General features: G+C 76.7%; 14 non-coding genes across 14 annotated transcripts; all 14 read right to left on the bottom strand.

The window, feature by feature from the left end:
- Positions 1 to 189: 189 nt before the first annotated feature.
- LOC149745366 (5S ribosomal RNA) lies at positions 190 to 308 on the bottom strand. Its single transcript, XR_016390690.1, has one exon. It is a non-coding gene; the product is annotated as a 5S ribosomal RNA (ribosomal RNA).
- Positions 309 to 1,240: 932 nt separating this feature from the next.
- On the bottom strand, positions 1,241 to 1,360 carry LOC149745365 (5S ribosomal RNA). Its single transcript, XR_016390303.1, has one exon. It is a non-coding gene; the product is annotated as a 5S ribosomal RNA (ribosomal RNA).
- Positions 1,361 to 2,292: 932 nt separating this feature from the next.
- Positions 2,293 to 2,411, bottom strand: LOC149745364 (5S ribosomal RNA). The gene has a single exon (XR_016390689.1). It is a non-coding gene; the product is annotated as a 5S ribosomal RNA (ribosomal RNA).
- A 931-nt stretch (positions 2,412 to 3,342) lies between these two features.
- LOC149745363 (5S ribosomal RNA) lies at positions 3,343 to 3,461 on the bottom strand. Its single transcript, XR_016390688.1, has one exon. It is a non-coding gene; the product is annotated as a 5S ribosomal RNA (ribosomal RNA).
- A 933-nt stretch (positions 3,462 to 4,394) lies between these two features.
- On the bottom strand, positions 4,395 to 4,513 carry LOC149745362 (5S ribosomal RNA). Its single transcript, XR_016390012.1, has one exon. It is a non-coding gene; the product is annotated as a 5S ribosomal RNA (ribosomal RNA).
- Positions 4,514 to 5,447: 934 nt separating this feature from the next.
- Positions 5,448 to 5,566, bottom strand: LOC149745361 (5S ribosomal RNA). The gene has a single exon (XR_016390253.1). It is a non-coding gene; the product is annotated as a 5S ribosomal RNA (ribosomal RNA).
- A 933-nt stretch (positions 5,567 to 6,499) lies between these two features.
- LOC149745360 (5S ribosomal RNA) lies at positions 6,500 to 6,618 on the bottom strand. The gene has a single exon (XR_016390235.1). It is a non-coding gene; the product is annotated as a 5S ribosomal RNA (ribosomal RNA).
- Positions 6,619 to 7,551: 933 nt separating this feature from the next.
- LOC149745359 (5S ribosomal RNA) lies at positions 7,552 to 7,670 on the bottom strand. The gene has a single exon (XR_016389964.1). It is a non-coding gene; the product is annotated as a 5S ribosomal RNA (ribosomal RNA).
- Positions 7,671 to 8,605: 935 nt separating this feature from the next.
- On the bottom strand, positions 8,606 to 8,724 carry LOC149745358 (5S ribosomal RNA). The gene has a single exon (XR_016389963.1). It is a non-coding gene; the product is annotated as a 5S ribosomal RNA (ribosomal RNA).
- Positions 8,725 to 9,659: 935 nt separating this feature from the next.
- Positions 9,660 to 9,778, bottom strand: LOC149745357 (5S ribosomal RNA). The gene has a single exon (XR_016390687.1). It is a non-coding gene; the product is annotated as a 5S ribosomal RNA (ribosomal RNA).
- A 931-nt stretch (positions 9,779 to 10,709) lies between these two features.
- On the bottom strand, positions 10,710 to 10,828 carry LOC149745356 (5S ribosomal RNA). The gene has a single exon (XR_016390011.1). It is a non-coding gene; the product is annotated as a 5S ribosomal RNA (ribosomal RNA).
- Positions 10,829 to 11,760: 932 nt separating this feature from the next.
- LOC149745355 (5S ribosomal RNA) lies at positions 11,761 to 11,880 on the bottom strand. Its single transcript, XR_016390423.1, has one exon. It is a non-coding gene; the product is annotated as a 5S ribosomal RNA (ribosomal RNA).
- A 933-nt stretch (positions 11,881 to 12,813) lies between these two features.
- LOC149745354 (5S ribosomal RNA) lies at positions 12,814 to 12,933 on the bottom strand. Its single transcript, XR_016390302.1, has one exon. It is a non-coding gene; the product is annotated as a 5S ribosomal RNA (ribosomal RNA).
- Positions 12,934 to 13,867: 934 nt separating this feature from the next.
- Positions 13,868 to 13,986, bottom strand: LOC149745353 (5S ribosomal RNA). Its single transcript, XR_016390369.1, has one exon. It is a non-coding gene; the product is annotated as a 5S ribosomal RNA (ribosomal RNA).
- Positions 13,987 to 14,032: the final 46 nt, after the last annotated feature.

Here is a 14,032-nt window from a genome sequence, read left to right as displayed (position 1 = left end):
CGGCTGCCTTCCAGGGCCGCCTTCTGGCCCCCTGGCGGGCCGGGCCGGCGGGGAGCGCCCCCTCCGGCGCGCGCGCCGTGGTGGGAGGGGCCTGAGGAGGCGGGGCCTGCAGCGGGGCCCCGGCGCGGGCGGAGCCGGCGGCCACCGCCCGCGGGCGAGTTAAAGGAGAAGGCGGAGCGGGAGGCAAAAAGCCTACAGCACCCGGTATTCCCAGGCGGTCTCCCATCCAAGTACTAACCAGGCCCGACCCTGCTTAGCTTCCGAGATCAGACGAGATCGGGCGCGTTCAGGGTGGTATGGCCGTAGACGGGACGGGGACGGCGGGCTGCCTCTTGAGGCCCACTTTCGCTGGCGCTTGCGCCTCACCGCCAGCCTGGCGGTCAGCCCGCCCCGGCAGGACCCCGTCGCCCGCCCAGGCAGGGGGAACGGAGGTCTCGGGTACCAGGCGGTGGCGGAGGCGGAGGGTTTGGCCACCCCCTCCCAGCCGAGGGCGGGCGTGACCCAGCGAACCCTTCGGCGCTTGGCGCCCCGCCCAAGATCCGGCCCGTCGCTCACAGGGACGTGGCCCCGGAGGCTTCAGGGCCCGGGGCCCGCGGTCCCTTGGGCATCGCCCCTGCCCGCCCACGCGGCGCTAGGCGCCGCCCAGCCGCAGCCCGGGGCGGCCCTCCTGCCCGACAGCAGCTGGCCCGAAACCACTGGGAGCCACCATCGTGTCGCCACGGCCCCTCAGCCCCGGCGAGGCCACCCTTGCCCGCACACCACCCGCCGAGCTCAGGAGCCCGCCCCTGGCGGCCGGCAGGCCCGGGGAAGAGGCCCCTGCCCTCGATCCCGCTCCCGCACCCGGCCGCGCCGGCGACACGGCGGGGGGCGGGGCTTTTGCCGGAGGGAGCTGTGGAGGGACACACCCACCGGCACACAGGTGGCGGCCCCGGGGCGGGGCGCCGGAGGGGGCGGCCAGGTGCACGTCGAGGGGCTCGCTGGCCGAAGGGACGGCAACCGGGCCCACGGCGGAGCCTGGGTCCGGGCCAGGCACCCTGGGGGCGTCTGGGGTGCGGCTGCCTTCCAGGGCCGCCTTCTGGCCGCCTGGCGGGCCGGGCCGGCGGGGAGCGCCCCCTCCGGCGCGTGCGCCGTGGTGGGAGGGGCCTGAGGAGGAGGGGCCTGCAGCGGGGCCCCGGCGCGGGCGGAGCCGGCGGCCACCGCCCGCGGGCGAGTAAAGGAGAAGGCGGAGCGGGAGGCAAAAAGCCTACAGCACCCGGTATTCCCAGGCGGTCTCCCATCCAAGTACTAACCAGGCCCGACCCTGCTTAAGCTTCCGAGATCAGACGAGATCGGGCGCGTTCAGGGTGGTATGGCCGTAGACGGGGGCGGGGACGGCGGGCTGCCTCTTGAGGCCCACTTTCGCTGGCGCTTGCGCCTCACCGACAGCCTGGCGGTCAGCCCGCCCCGGCAGGAGCCCGTCGCCCGCCCAGGCAGGGGGAACGGAGGTCTCGGGTACCGGGCGGTGGCGGAGGCGGAGGGTTTGGCCACCCCCTCCCAGCCGAGGGCGGGCGTGACCCAGCGAACCCTTCGGCGCTTGGCGCCCCGCCAAGATCCCTCCCGTCGCTCACAGGGACGTGGCCCCGGAGGCTTCAGGGCCCGGGGCCCACGGTCCCTTGGGCATCGCCCCTGCCCGCCCACGCGGCGCTAGGCGCCGCCCGGCCGCAGCCCGGGCCGGCCCTCCTGCCCGACAGCAGCTGGCCCGAAGCCACTGGGAGCCACCATCGTGTCGCCACGGCCCCTCAGCCCCGGCGAGGCCACCCTTGCCCGCACACCACCCGCCGAGCTCAGGAGCCCGCCCCTGGCGGCCGGCAGGCCCGGGGAAGCGGCCCCTGCCCTCGATCCCGCTCCCGCACCCGGCCGCGGCGGCGACACGGCGGGGGCGGGGCTTTTGCCGGAGGGAGCTGTGGAGGGACACACCCACCGGCACACAGGTGGCGGCCCCGGGGCGGGGCGCCGGTGGGGGCGGCCAAGTGCAGGTCGACGGGCTCGCTGGCCGAAGGCACGGCAACCGGGCCCGCGGCGGAGCCTGGGTCCGGGCCAGGCACCCCGGGGGCATCTGGGGTGCGGCTGCCTTCCAGGGCCGCCTTCTGGCCGCCTGGCGGGCCGGACCGGCGGGGAGCGCCCCCTCCGGCGCGCGCGCCGTGGTGCGAGGGGCCTGAGGAGGCGGGGCCTGCAGCGGAGCCCCGGCGCGGGCGGAGCCGGCGGCCACCGCCCGCGGGCGAGTTAAAGGAGAAGGCGGAGCGGGAGGCAAAAAGCCTACAGCACCCGGTATTCCCAGGCGGTCTCCCATCCAAGTACTAACCAGGCCCGACCCTGCTTAGCTTCCGAGATCAGACGAGATCGGGCGCGTTCAGGGTGGTATGGCCGTAGACGGGGCGGGGACGGCGGGCTGCCTCCTGAGGCCCACTTTCGCTGTCGCTTGCGCCTCACCGCCAGCCTGGCGGTCAGCCCGCCCCGGCGGGACCCCGTCGCCCGCCCAGGCAGGGGGAGCGGAGGTCTCGGGTACCAGGCGGTGGCGGAGGCGGAGGGTTTGGCCACCCCCTCCCAGCCGAGGGCGGGCGTGACCCAGCGAACCCTTCGGCGCTTGGCGCCCCGCCCAAGATCCGGCCCGTCGCTCACAGGGAGGTGGCCCCGGAGGCTTCAGGGCCCGGGGCCCGCGGTCCCTTGGGCATCGCCCCTGCCCGCTCACGCGGCGCTAGGCGCCGCCCGGCCGCAGCCCGGGCCGGCCCTCCTGCCCGACAGCAGCTGGCCCGAAGCCACTGGGAGCCACCATCGTGTCGCCACGGCCCCTCAGCCCCGGCGAGGCCACCCTTGCCCGCACACCACCCGCCGAGCTCAGGAGCCCGCCCCTGGGGCCGGCAGGCCCGGGGAAGCGGCCCCTGCTCTGGATCCCGCTCCCGCACCCGGCCGCGGCGGCGACACGGCGGGGGCGGGGCTTTTGCCGGAGGGAGCTGTGGAGGGACACACCCACCGGCACACAGGTGGCGGCCCCGGGGCGGGGCGCCGGTGGGGGCGGCCAGGTGCAGGTCGACGGGCTCGCTGGCCGAAGGCACGGCAACCGGGCCCGCGGCGGAGCCTGGGTCCGGGCCAGGCACCCCGGGGGCATCTGGGGTGCGGCTGCCTTCCAGGGCCGCCTTCTGGCCGCCTGGCGGGCCGGACCGGCGGGGAGCGCCCCCTCCGGCGCGCGCGCCGTGGTGCGAGGGGCCTGAGGAGGCGGGGCCTGCAGCGGAGCCCCGGCGCGGGCGGAGCCGGCGGCCACCGCCCGCGGGCGAGTTCAAGGAGAAGGCGGAGCGGGAGGCAAAAAGCCTACAGCACCCGGTATTCCCAGGCGGTCTCCCATCCAAGTACTAACCAGGCCCGACCCTGCTTAGCTTCCGAGATCAGACGAGATCGGGCGCGTTCAGGGTGGTATGGCCGTAGACGGGACGGGGACGGCGGGCTGCCTCTTGAGGCCCACTTTCGCTGGCGCTTGCGCCTCACCGCCAGCCTGGCGGTCAGCCCGCCCCGGCAGGACCCCGTCGCCCGCCCAGGCAGGGGGAACGGAGGTCTCGGGTACCGGGCGGTGGCGGAGGCGGAGGGTTTGGCCACCCCCTCCCAGCCGAGGGCGGGCGTGACCCAGCGAACCCTTCGGCGCTTGGCGCCCCGCCCAAGATCCGGCCCGTCGCTCACAGGGACGTGGCCCCGGAGGCTTCAGGGCCCGGGGCCCGCGGTCCCTTGGGCATCGCCCCTGTCCGCCCACGCGGCACTAGGCGCCGCCCGGCCGCAGCCCGGGCCGGCCCTCCTGCCCGACAGCAGCTGGCCCGAAGCCACTGGGAGCCACCATCGTGTCGCCACGGCCCCTCAGCCCCGGCGAGGCTACCCTTGCCCGCACACCACCCGCCGGGCTCAGTAGCCCGCCCCTGGCGGACGGCAGGCCAGGGGAAGCGGCCCCTGCCCTCGATCCCGCTCCCGCACCCGGCCGCGGCGGCGACACAGCGGGGGGCGGGGCTTTTGCCGGAGGGAGCTGTGGAGGGACACACCCACCGGCACACAGGTGGCGGCCCCGGGGCGGGTCGCCGGTGGTGGCGGCCAGGTGCAGGTCGAGGGGCTCGCTGGCGGAAGGCACGGCAATCGGGCCCGCGGCGGAGCCTGGGTCCGGGCCAGGCACCCCGGGGGCGTCTGGGGTGCGGCTGCCTTCCAGGGCCGCCTTCTGGCCGCCTGGCGGGCCGGGCTGGTGGGGAGCGCCCCCTCCGGCGCGCGCGCCGTGGTGGGAGGGGCCTGAGGAGGCGGGGCCTGCAGCGGGACCCGGGCGCGGGCGGAGCCGGCGGCCACCGCCCGCGGGCGAGTTAAAGGAGAAGGCGGAGCGGGAGGCAAAAACCCTACAGCACCCGGTATTCCCAGGCGGTCTCCCATCCAAGTACTAACCAGGCCCGACCCTGCTTAGCTTCCGAGATCAGACGAGATCGGGCGCGTTCAGGGTGGTATGGCCGTAGACGGGGGCGGGGACGGCGGGCTGCCTCTTGAGGCCCACTTTCGCTGGCGCTTGCGCCTCACCGCCAGCCTGGCGGTCAGCCCGCCCCGGCAGGACCCCGTCGCCCGCCCAGGCAGGGGGAACGGAGGTCTCGGGTACCGGGCGGTGGCGGAGGCGGAGGGTTTGGCCACCCCCTCCCAGCCGAGGGCGGGCGTGACCCAGCGAACCCTTCGGCGCTAGGCGCCCCGCCCAAGATCCGGCCCGTCGCTCACAGGGACGTGGCCCCGGAGGCTTCAGGGCCCGGGGCCCGCGGTCCCTTGGGCATCGCCCCTGCCCGCCCACGCGGCGCTAGGCGCCGCCCAGCCGCAGCCCGGGCCGGCCCTCCTGCCCGACAGCAGCTGGCACGAAGCCACTGGGAGCCACCATCGTGTCGCCACGGCCCCTCAGCCCCGGCGAGGCCACCCTTGCCCGCACACCACCCGCCGAGCTCAGGAGCCCGCCCCTGGCGGCCGGCAGGCCCGGGGAAGCGGCCCCTGCCCTCGATCCCGCTCCCGCACCCGGCCGCGGCGGCGACACGGCGGGGGGCGGGGCTTTTGCCGGAGGGAGCTGTGGAGGGACACACCCACCGGCACACAGGTGGCGGCCCCGGGGCGGGGCGCCGGTGGGGGCGGCCAGGTGCAGGTCGAGGGGCTCGCTGGCCGAAGGGACGGCAACCGGGCCCGCGGTGGAGCCTGGGTCCGGGCCAGGCACCCCGGGGGCGTCTGGGGTGCGGCTGCCTTCCAGGGCCGCCTTCTGGCCGCCTGGCGGGCCGGGCCGGCGGGGAGCGCCCCCTCCGGCGCGCGCGCCGTGGTGGGAGGGGCCTGAGGAGGCGGGGCCTGCAGCGGGGCCCCGGCGCGGGCGGAGCCGGCGGCCACCGCCCGCGGGCGATTTAAAGGAGAAAGCGGAGCGGGAGGCAAAAAGCCTACAGCACCCGGTATTCCCAGGCGGTCTCCCATCCAAGTACTAACCAGGCCCGACCCTGCTTAGCTTCCGAGATCAGACGAGCTCGGGCGCGTTCAGGGTAGTATGGCCGTAGACGGGGGCGGGGACGGCGGGCTGCCTCTTGAGGCCCACTTTCGCTGGCGCTTGCGCCTCACCGCCAGCCTGGCGGTCAGCCCGCCCCGGCAGGAACCCGTCGCCCGCCCAGGCAGGGGGAACGGAGGTCTCGGGTACCGGGCGGTGGCGGAGGCGGAGGGTTTGCCCACCCCCTCCCAGCCGAGGGCGGGCGTGACCCAGCGAACCCTTCGGCGCTTGGCGCCCCGCCAAGATCCCGCCCGTCGCTCACAGGGACGTGGCCCCGGAGGCTTCAGTGCCCGGGGCCCGCGGTCCCTTGGGCATCGCCCCTGCCCGCCCACGCGGCGCTAGGCGCCGCCCAGCCGCAACCCGGGCCGGCCCTCCTGCCCGACAGCAGCTGGCCCGAAGCCACTGGGAGCCACCATCGTGTCGCCACGGCCCCTCAGCCCCGGCGAGGCCACCCTTGCCCGCACACCACCTGCCGGGCTCAGGAGCCCGCCCCTGGCGGCCGGCAGGCCCGGGGAAGCGGCCCCTGCCCTCGATCCCGCTCCCGCACCCGGCCGCGGCGGCGACACGGCGGGGGGCGAGGCTTTTGCCGGGGGGAGCTGTGGAGGGACACACCCACCGGCACACAGGTGGCGGCACCGGGGCGGGGCGCCGGTGGGGGCGGCCAGGTGCAGGTCGAGGGGCTCGCTGGCGGAAGGCACGGCAATCGGGCCCGCGGCGGAGCCTGGGTCCGGGCCAGGCACCCCGGGGGCGTCTGGGGTGCGGCTGCCTTCCAGGGCCGCCTTCTGGCCGCCTGGCGGGCCGGGCCGGCGGGGAGCGCCCCCTCCGGCGCGCGCGCCGTGGTGGGAGGGGCCTGAGGAGGCGGGGCCTGCAGCGGGGCCCCGGCGCGGGCGGAGCCGGCGGCCACCGCCCGCGGGCGAGTTAAAGGAGAAGGCGGAGCGGGAGGCAAAAAGCCTACAGCACCCGGTATTTCCAGGCGGTCTCCCATCCAAGTACTAACCAGGCCCGACCCTGCTTAGCTTCCGAGATCAGACGAGATCGGGCGCGTTCAGGGTAGTATGGCCGTAGACGGGGGCGGGGACGGCGGGCTGCCTCTTGAGGCCCACTTTCGCTGGCGCTTGCGCCTCACCGCCAGCCTGGCGGTCAGCCCGCCCCGGCAGGACCCCGTCGCCCGCCCAGGCAGGGGGAACGGAGGTCTCGGGTACCGGGCGGTGGCGGAGGCGGAGGGTTTGGCCACCCCCTCCCAGCCGAGGGCGGGCGTGACCCAGCGAACACTTCGGCGCTTGGCGCCCCGCCAAGATCCCGCCCGTCGCTCACAGGGACGTGGCCCCGGAGGCTTCAGTGCCCGGGGCCCGCGGTCCCTTGGGCATCGCCACTGCCCGCCCACGCGGCACTAGGCACCGCCCAGCCGCAGCCCGGGCCGGCCCTCCTGCCCGACAGCAGCTGGCCCGAAGCCACTGGGAGCCACCATCGTGTCGCCACGGCCCCTCAGCCCCGGCGAGGCCACCCTTGCCCGCACACCACCCGCCGAGCTCAGGAGCCCGCCCCTGGCGGCCGGCAGGCCCGGGGAAGCGGCCCCTGCCCTCGATCCCGCTCCCGCACCCGGCCGCGGCGGCGACACGGCGGGGGGCGGGGCTTTTGCCGGAGGGAGCTGTGGAGGGACACACCCACCGGCACACAGGTGGCGGCCCCGGGGCGGGGCGCCGGTGGGGGCGGCCAGGTGCAGGTCGAGGGGCTCGCTGGCCGAAGGGACGGCAACCGGGCCCGCGGCGGAGCCTGAGTCCGGGCCAGGCACCCCGGGGGCGTCTGGGGTGCGGCTGCCTTCCAGGGCCGCCTTCTGGCCGCCTGGCGGGCCGGGCCGGCGGGGAGCGCCCCCTCCGGCGCGCGCGCCGTGGTGGGAGGGGCCTGAGGAGGCGGGGCCTGCAGCGGGGCCCCGGCGCGGGCGGAGCCGGCGGCCACCGCCCGCGGGCGAGTTAAAGGAGAAGGCGGAGCGGGAGGCAAAATGCCTACAGCACCCGGTATTCCCAGGCGGTCTCCCATCCAAGTACTAACCAGGCCCGACCCTGCTTAGCTTCCGAGATCAGACGAGATCGGGCGCGTTCAGGGTAGTATGGCCGTAGACAGGGGCGGGGACGGCGGGCTGCCTCTTGAGGCCCACTTTCCCTGGCGCTTGCGCCTCACCGCCAGCCTGGCGGTCAGCCCGCCCCGGCAGGACCCCGTCGCCCGCCCAGGCAGGGGGAACGGAGGTCTCGGGTACCGGGCGGTGGCGGAGGCGGAGGGTTTGGCCACCCCCTCCCAGCCGAGGGCGGGCGTGACCCAGCGAACCCTTCGGCGCTTGGCGCCCCGCCCAAGATCCGGCCCGTCGCTCACAGGGACGTGGCCCCGGAGGCTTCAGGGCCCGGGGCCCGCGGTCCCTTGGGCATCGCCCCTGCCCGCCCACGCGGCGCTAGGCGCCGCCCATCCGCAGCCCGGGCCGGCCCTCCTGCCCGACAGCAGCTGGCCCGAAGCCACTGGGAGCCACCATCGTGTCGCCACGGCCCCTCAGCCCCGGCGAGGCCACCCTTGCCCGCACACCACCCGCCGAGCTCAGGAGCCCGCCCCTGGCGGCCGGCAGGCCCCTGGGAAGCGGCCCCTGCCCTGGATCCCGCTCCCGCACCCGGCCGCGGCGGCGACACGGCGGGGGGCGGGGCTTTTGCCGGAGGGAGCTGTGGAGGGACACACCCACCGGCACACAGGTGGCGGCCCCGTGGCGGGGCGCCGGTGGGGGCGGCCAGGTGCAGGTCGACGGGCTCGCTGGCCGAAGGGACGGCAACCGGGCCCGCGGCGGAGCCTGGGTCCGGGCCAGGCACCCCGGGGGCGTCTGGGGTGCGGCTGCCTTCCAGGGCCGCCTTCTGGCCGCCTGGCGGGCCGGGCCGGCGGGGAGCGCCCCCTCCGGCGCGCGCGCCGTGGTGGGAGGGGCCTGAGGAGGCGGGGCCTGCAGCGGGGCCCCGGCGCGGGCGGAGCCGGCGGCCACCGCCCGCGGGCGAGTTAAAGGAGAAGGCGGAGCGGGAGGCAAAATGCCTACAGCACCCGGTATTCCCAGGCGGTCTCCCATCCAAGTACTAACCAGGCCCGACCCTGCTTAGCTTCCGAGATCAGACGAGATCGGGCGCGTTCAGGGTAGTATGGCCGTAGACAGGGGCGGGGACGGCGGGCTGCCTCTTGAGGCCCACTTTCCCTGGCGCTTGCGCCTCACCGCCAGCCTGGCGGTCAGCCCGCCCCGGCAGGAGCCCGTCGCCCGCCCAGGCAGGGGGAACGGAGGTCTCGGGTACCGGGCGGTGGCGGAGGCGGAGGGTTTGGCCACCCCCTCCCAGCCGAGGGCGGGCGTGACCCAGCGAACCCTTCGGCGCTTGGCGCCCCGCCCAAGATCCGGCCCGTCGCTCACAGGGACGTGGCCCCGGAGGCTTCAGGGCCCGGGGCCCGCGGTCCCTTGGGCATCGCCCCTGCCCGCCCACGCGGCGCTAGGCGCCGCCCATCCGCAGCCCGGGCCGGCCCTCCTGCCCGACAGCAGCTGGCCCGAAGCCACTGGGAGCCACCATCGTGTCGCCACGGCCCCTCAGCCCCGGCGAGGCCACCCTTGCCCGCACACCACCCGCCGAGCTCAGGAGCCCGCCCCTGGCGGCCGGCAGGCCCCTGGGAAGCGGCCCCTGCCCTGGATCCCGCTCCCGCACCCGGCCGCGGCGGCGACACGGCGGGGGGCGGGGCTTTTGCCGGAGGGAGCTGTGGAGGGACACACCCACCGGCACACAGGTGGCGGCCCCGGGGCGGGGCGCCGGTGGGGGCGGCCAGGTGCAGGTCGAGGGGCTCGCTGGCCGAAGGGACGGCAACCGGGCCCGCCCCGGAGCCTGGGTCCGGGCCAGGCACCCCGGGGGCGTCTGGGGTGCGGCTGCCTTCCAGGGCCGCCTTCTGGCCGCCTGGCGGGCCGGGCCGGCGGGGAGCGCCCCCTCCGGCGCGCGCGCCGTGGTGGGAGGGGCCTGAGGAGGCGGGGCCTGCAGCGGGGCCCCGGCGCGGGCGGAGCCGGCGGCCACCGCCCGCGGGCGAGTTAAAGGAGAAGGCGGAGCGGGAGGCAAAAAGCCTACAGCACCCGGTATTCCCAGGCGGTCTCCCATCCAAGTACTAACCAGGCCCGACCCTGCTTAGCTTCCGAGATCAGACGAGATCGGGCGCGTTCAGGGTGGTATGGCCGTAGACGGGGGCGGGGACGGCGGGCTGTCTCTTGAGGCCCACTTTCGCTGGCGCTTGCGCCTCACCGCCAGCCTGGCGGTCAGCCCGCCCCGGCAGGACCCCGTCGCCCGCCCAGGCAGGGGGAACGGAGGTCTCGGGTACCGGGCGGTGGCGGAGGCGGAGGGTTTGGCCACCCCCTCCCAGCCGAGGGCGGCGTGACCCAGCGAACCCTTCGGCGCTTGGCGCCCCGCCAAGATCCCGCCCGTCGCTCACAGGGACGTGGCCCCGGAGGCTTCAGTGCCCGGGGCCCGCGGTCCCTTGGGCATCGCCCCTGCCCGCCCACGCGGCGCTAGGCGCCGCCCAGCCGCAGCCCGGGCCGGCCCTCCTGCCCGACAGCAGCTGGCCCGAAGCCACTGGGAGCCACCATCGTATCGCAACGGCCCCTCAGCCCCGGCGAGGCCACCCTTGCCCGCACACCACCCGCCGAGCTCAGGAGCCCGCCCCTGGCGGCCGGCAGGCCCGGGGAACCGGCCCCTGCCCTCGATCCCGCTCCCGCACCCGGCAGCGGCGGCGACACGGCGGGGGCGGGGCTTTTGCCGGAGGGAGCTGTGGAGGGACACACCCACCGGCACACAGGTGGCGGCCCCGGGGCGGGGCGCCGGTGGGGGCGGCCAGGTGCAGGTCGAGGGGCTCGCTGGCCGAAGGGACGGCAACCGGGCCCGCGGCGGAGCCTGGGTCCGGGCCAGGCACCCCGGGGGCGTCTGGGGTGCGGCTGCCTTCCAGGGCCGCCTTCTGGCCGCCTGGCGGGCCGGGCCGGCGGGGAGCGCCCCCTCCGGCGCGCGCGCCGTGGTTGGAGGGGCCTGAGGAGGCGGGGCCTGCAGCGGGGCCCCGGCGCGGGCGGAGCCGGCGGCCACCGCCCGCGGGCGAGTTAAAGGAGAAGGCGGAGCGGGAGGCAAAAACCCTACAGCACCCGGTATTCCCAGGCGGTCTCCCATCCAAGTACTAACCAGGCCCGACCCTGCTTAGCTTCCGAGATCAGACGAGATCGGGCGCGTTCAGGGTGGTATGGCCGTAGACGGGACGGGGACGGCGGGCTGCCTCTTGAGGCCCACTTTCCCTGGCGCTTGCGCCTCACCGCCAGCCTGGCGGTCAGCCCGCCCCGGCAGGACCCCGTCGCCCGCCCAGGCAGGGGGAACGGAGGTCTCGGGTACCGGGCGGTGGCGGAGGCGGAGGGTTTGGCCACCCCCTCCCAGCCGAGGGCGGGCGTGACCCAGCGAACCCTTCGGCGCTTGGCGCCCCGCCCAAGATCCGGCCCGTCGCTCACAGGGACGTGGCCCCGGAGGCTTCAGGGCCCGGGGCCCGCGGTCCCTTGGGCATCGCCCCTGCCCGCCCATGCGGCGCTAGGCGCCGCCCAGCCGCAGCCCGGGCCGGCCCTCCTGCCCGACAGCAGCTGGCCCGAAGCCACTGGGAGCCACCATCGTGTCGCCACGGCCCCTCAGCCCCGACGAGGCCACCCTTGCCCGCACACCACCCGCCGAGCTCAGGAGCCCGCCCCTGGCGGCCGGCAGGCCCGGGGAAGCGGCCCCTGCCCTCGATCCCGCTCCCGCACCCGGCCGCGGCGGCGACACGGCAGGGGGCGGGGCTTTTGCCGGAGGGAGCTGTGGAGGGACACACCCACCGGCACACAGGTGGCGGCCCCGGGGCGGGGCGCCGGTGGGGGCGGCCAGGTGCAGGTCGAGGGGCTCGCTGGCCGAAGGGACTGCAACCGGGCCCGCGGCGGAGCCTGGGTCCGGGCCAGGCACCCCGGGGGCGTCTGGGGTGCGGCTGCCTTCCAGGGCCGCCTTCTGGCCGCCTGGCCGCCCGGGCCGGCGGGGAGCGCCCCCTCCGGCGCTCGCGCCGTGGTGGGAGGGGCCTGAGGAGGAGGGGCCTGCAGCGGGGCCCCGGCGCGGGCGGAGCCGGCGGCCACCGCCCGCGGGAGAGTAAAGGAGAAGGCGGAGCGGGAGGCAAAAAGCCTACAGCACCCGGTATTCCCAGGCGTTCTCCCATCCAAGTACTAACCAGGCCCGACCCTGCTTAAGCTTCCGAGATCAGACGAGATCGGGCGCGTTCAGGGTGGTATGGCCGTAGACGGGGGCGGGGACGGCGGGCTGCTTCTTGAGGCCCACTTTCGCTGGCGCTTGCGCCTCACCGCCAGCCTGGCGGTCAGCCCGCCCCGGCTGGACCCCGTCGCCCGCCCAGGCAGGGGGAACGGAGGTCTCGGGTACTGGGCGGTGGCGGAGGCGGAGGGTTTGGCCACCCCCTCCCAGCCGAGGGCGGGCGTGACCCAGCGAACCCTTCGGCGCTTGGCGCCCCGCCCAAGATCCGGCCCGTCGCTCACAGGGACGTGGCCCCGGAGGCTTCAGGGCCCGGGGCCCGCGGTCCCTTGGGCATCGCCCCTGCCCGCCCACGCGGCGCTAGGCGCCGCCCAGCCGCAGCCCGGGCCGTCCCTCCTGCCCGACAGCAGCTGGCCCGAAGCCACTGGGAGCCACCATCGTGTCGCCACGGCCCCTCAGCCCCGGCGAGGCCACCCTTGCCCGCACACCACCCGCCGAGCTCAGGAGCCCGCCCCTGGCGGCCGGCAGGCCCGGGGAAGCGGCCCCTGCCCTCGATCCCGCTCCCGCACCCGGCCGTGGCGGCGACACGGCGGGGGGCGGGGCTTTTGCCGGAGGGAGCTGTGGAGGGACACACCCACCGGCACACAGGTGGCGGCCCCGGGGCGGGGCGCCGGTGGGGGCGGCCAGGTGCAGGTCGAGGGGCTCGCTGGCCGAAGGGACGGCAACCGGGCCCGCGGCGGAGCCTGGGTCCGGGCCAGGCACCCTGGGGGCGTCTGGGGTGCGGCTGCCTTCCAGGGCCGCCTTCTGGCCGCCTGGCGGGCCGGGCCGGCGGGTAGCGCCTCCTCCGGCGCTCGCGCCGTGGTGGGAGGGGCCTGAGGAGGAGGGGCCTGCAGCGGGGCCCCGGCGCGGGCGGAGCCGGCGGCCACCACTCGCGGGCGAGTAAAGGAGAAGGCGGAGCGGGAGGCAAAAAGCCTACAGCACCCGGTATTCCCAGGCGGTCTCCCATCCAAGTACTAACCAGGCCCGACCCTGCTTAAGCTTCCGAGATCAGACGAGATCGGGCGCGTTCAGGGTGGTATGGCCGTAGACGGGGGCGGGGACGGCGGGCTGCCTCTTGAGGCCCACTTTCGCTGGCGCTTGCGCCTCACCGCCAGCCTGGCGGTCAGCCCGCCCCGGCAGGACCCCGTCGCCCGCCCAGGCAGGGGGAACGGAGGTCTCGGGTACCGGGCGGTGGCGGAGGCGGAGGGTTTGGCCACCCCCTCCCAGCTGAGGGCGGGCGTGACCCAGCGAACCCTTCGGCGCTTGGCGCCCCGCCCAAGATCCCGCCCGTCGCTCACAGGGACATGGCCCCGGAGGCTTCAGGGCCCGGGGCACGCGGTCACTTGGGCATCGCCCCTGCCCGCCCACGCGGCGCTAGGAGCCGCCCAGCCGCAGCCCGGGCCGGCCCTCCTGCCCGACAGCAGCTTGCCCGAAGCCACTGGGAGCAACCATCGTGTCGCCACGGCCCCTCAGCCCCGGCGAGGCCACCCTTGCCCGCACACCACCCGCCGGGCTCAGTAGCCCGCCCCTGGCGGCCGGCAGGCCCGGGGAAGCGGCCCCGGCCCTCGATCCCGCTCCCGCACCCGGCCGCGGCGGCGACACGGCGGGGGGCGGGGCTTTTGCCGGAGGGAGCTGTGGAGGGACACACCCACCGGCACACAGGTGGCGGCCCCGGGGCGGGGCGCCGGTGGGGGCGGCCAGGTGCAGGTCGAGGGGCTCGCTGGCCGAAGGCACGGCAACCGGGCCCGCGGCGGAGCCTGGGTCCGGGCCAGGCACCCCGGGGGCGTCTGGGGTGCGGCTGCCTTCCAGGGCCGCCTTCTGGCCGCCTGGCGGGCCGGGACGGCGGGGAGCGCCCCCTCCGGCGCGCGCGCCGTGGTGGGAGGGGCCTGAGGAGGCGGGGCTTGCAGCGGGGCCCCGGCGCGGGCGGAGCCGGCGGCCACCGCCCGCGGGCGAGTTAAAGGAGAAGGCGGAGCGGGAGGCAAAAAGCCTACAGCACCCGGTATTCCCAGGCGGTCTCCCATCCAAGTACTAACCAGGCCCGACCCTGCTTAGCTTCTGAGATCAGACGAGATCGGGCGCGTTCAGGGTGGTATGGCCGTACACGGGGGCGGGGACGGCGGGCTGCCTCTTGAGGCCCACTTTCGCTGGC

The sequence above is a fragment of the Delphinapterus leucas genome, chromosome 19, assembly GCF_059928025.1.
Source record: "Delphinapterus leucas isolate spDelLeu-1000000601 "Yukka" chromosome 19, BTC_Dleu_Yukka2, whole genome shotgun sequence".
NCBI classification, from domain to species: domain Eukaryota; kingdom Metazoa; phylum Chordata; class Mammalia; order Artiodactyla; family Monodontidae; genus Delphinapterus; species Delphinapterus leucas.
This window is presented reverse-complemented; position numbering and strand designations above follow the sequence as displayed.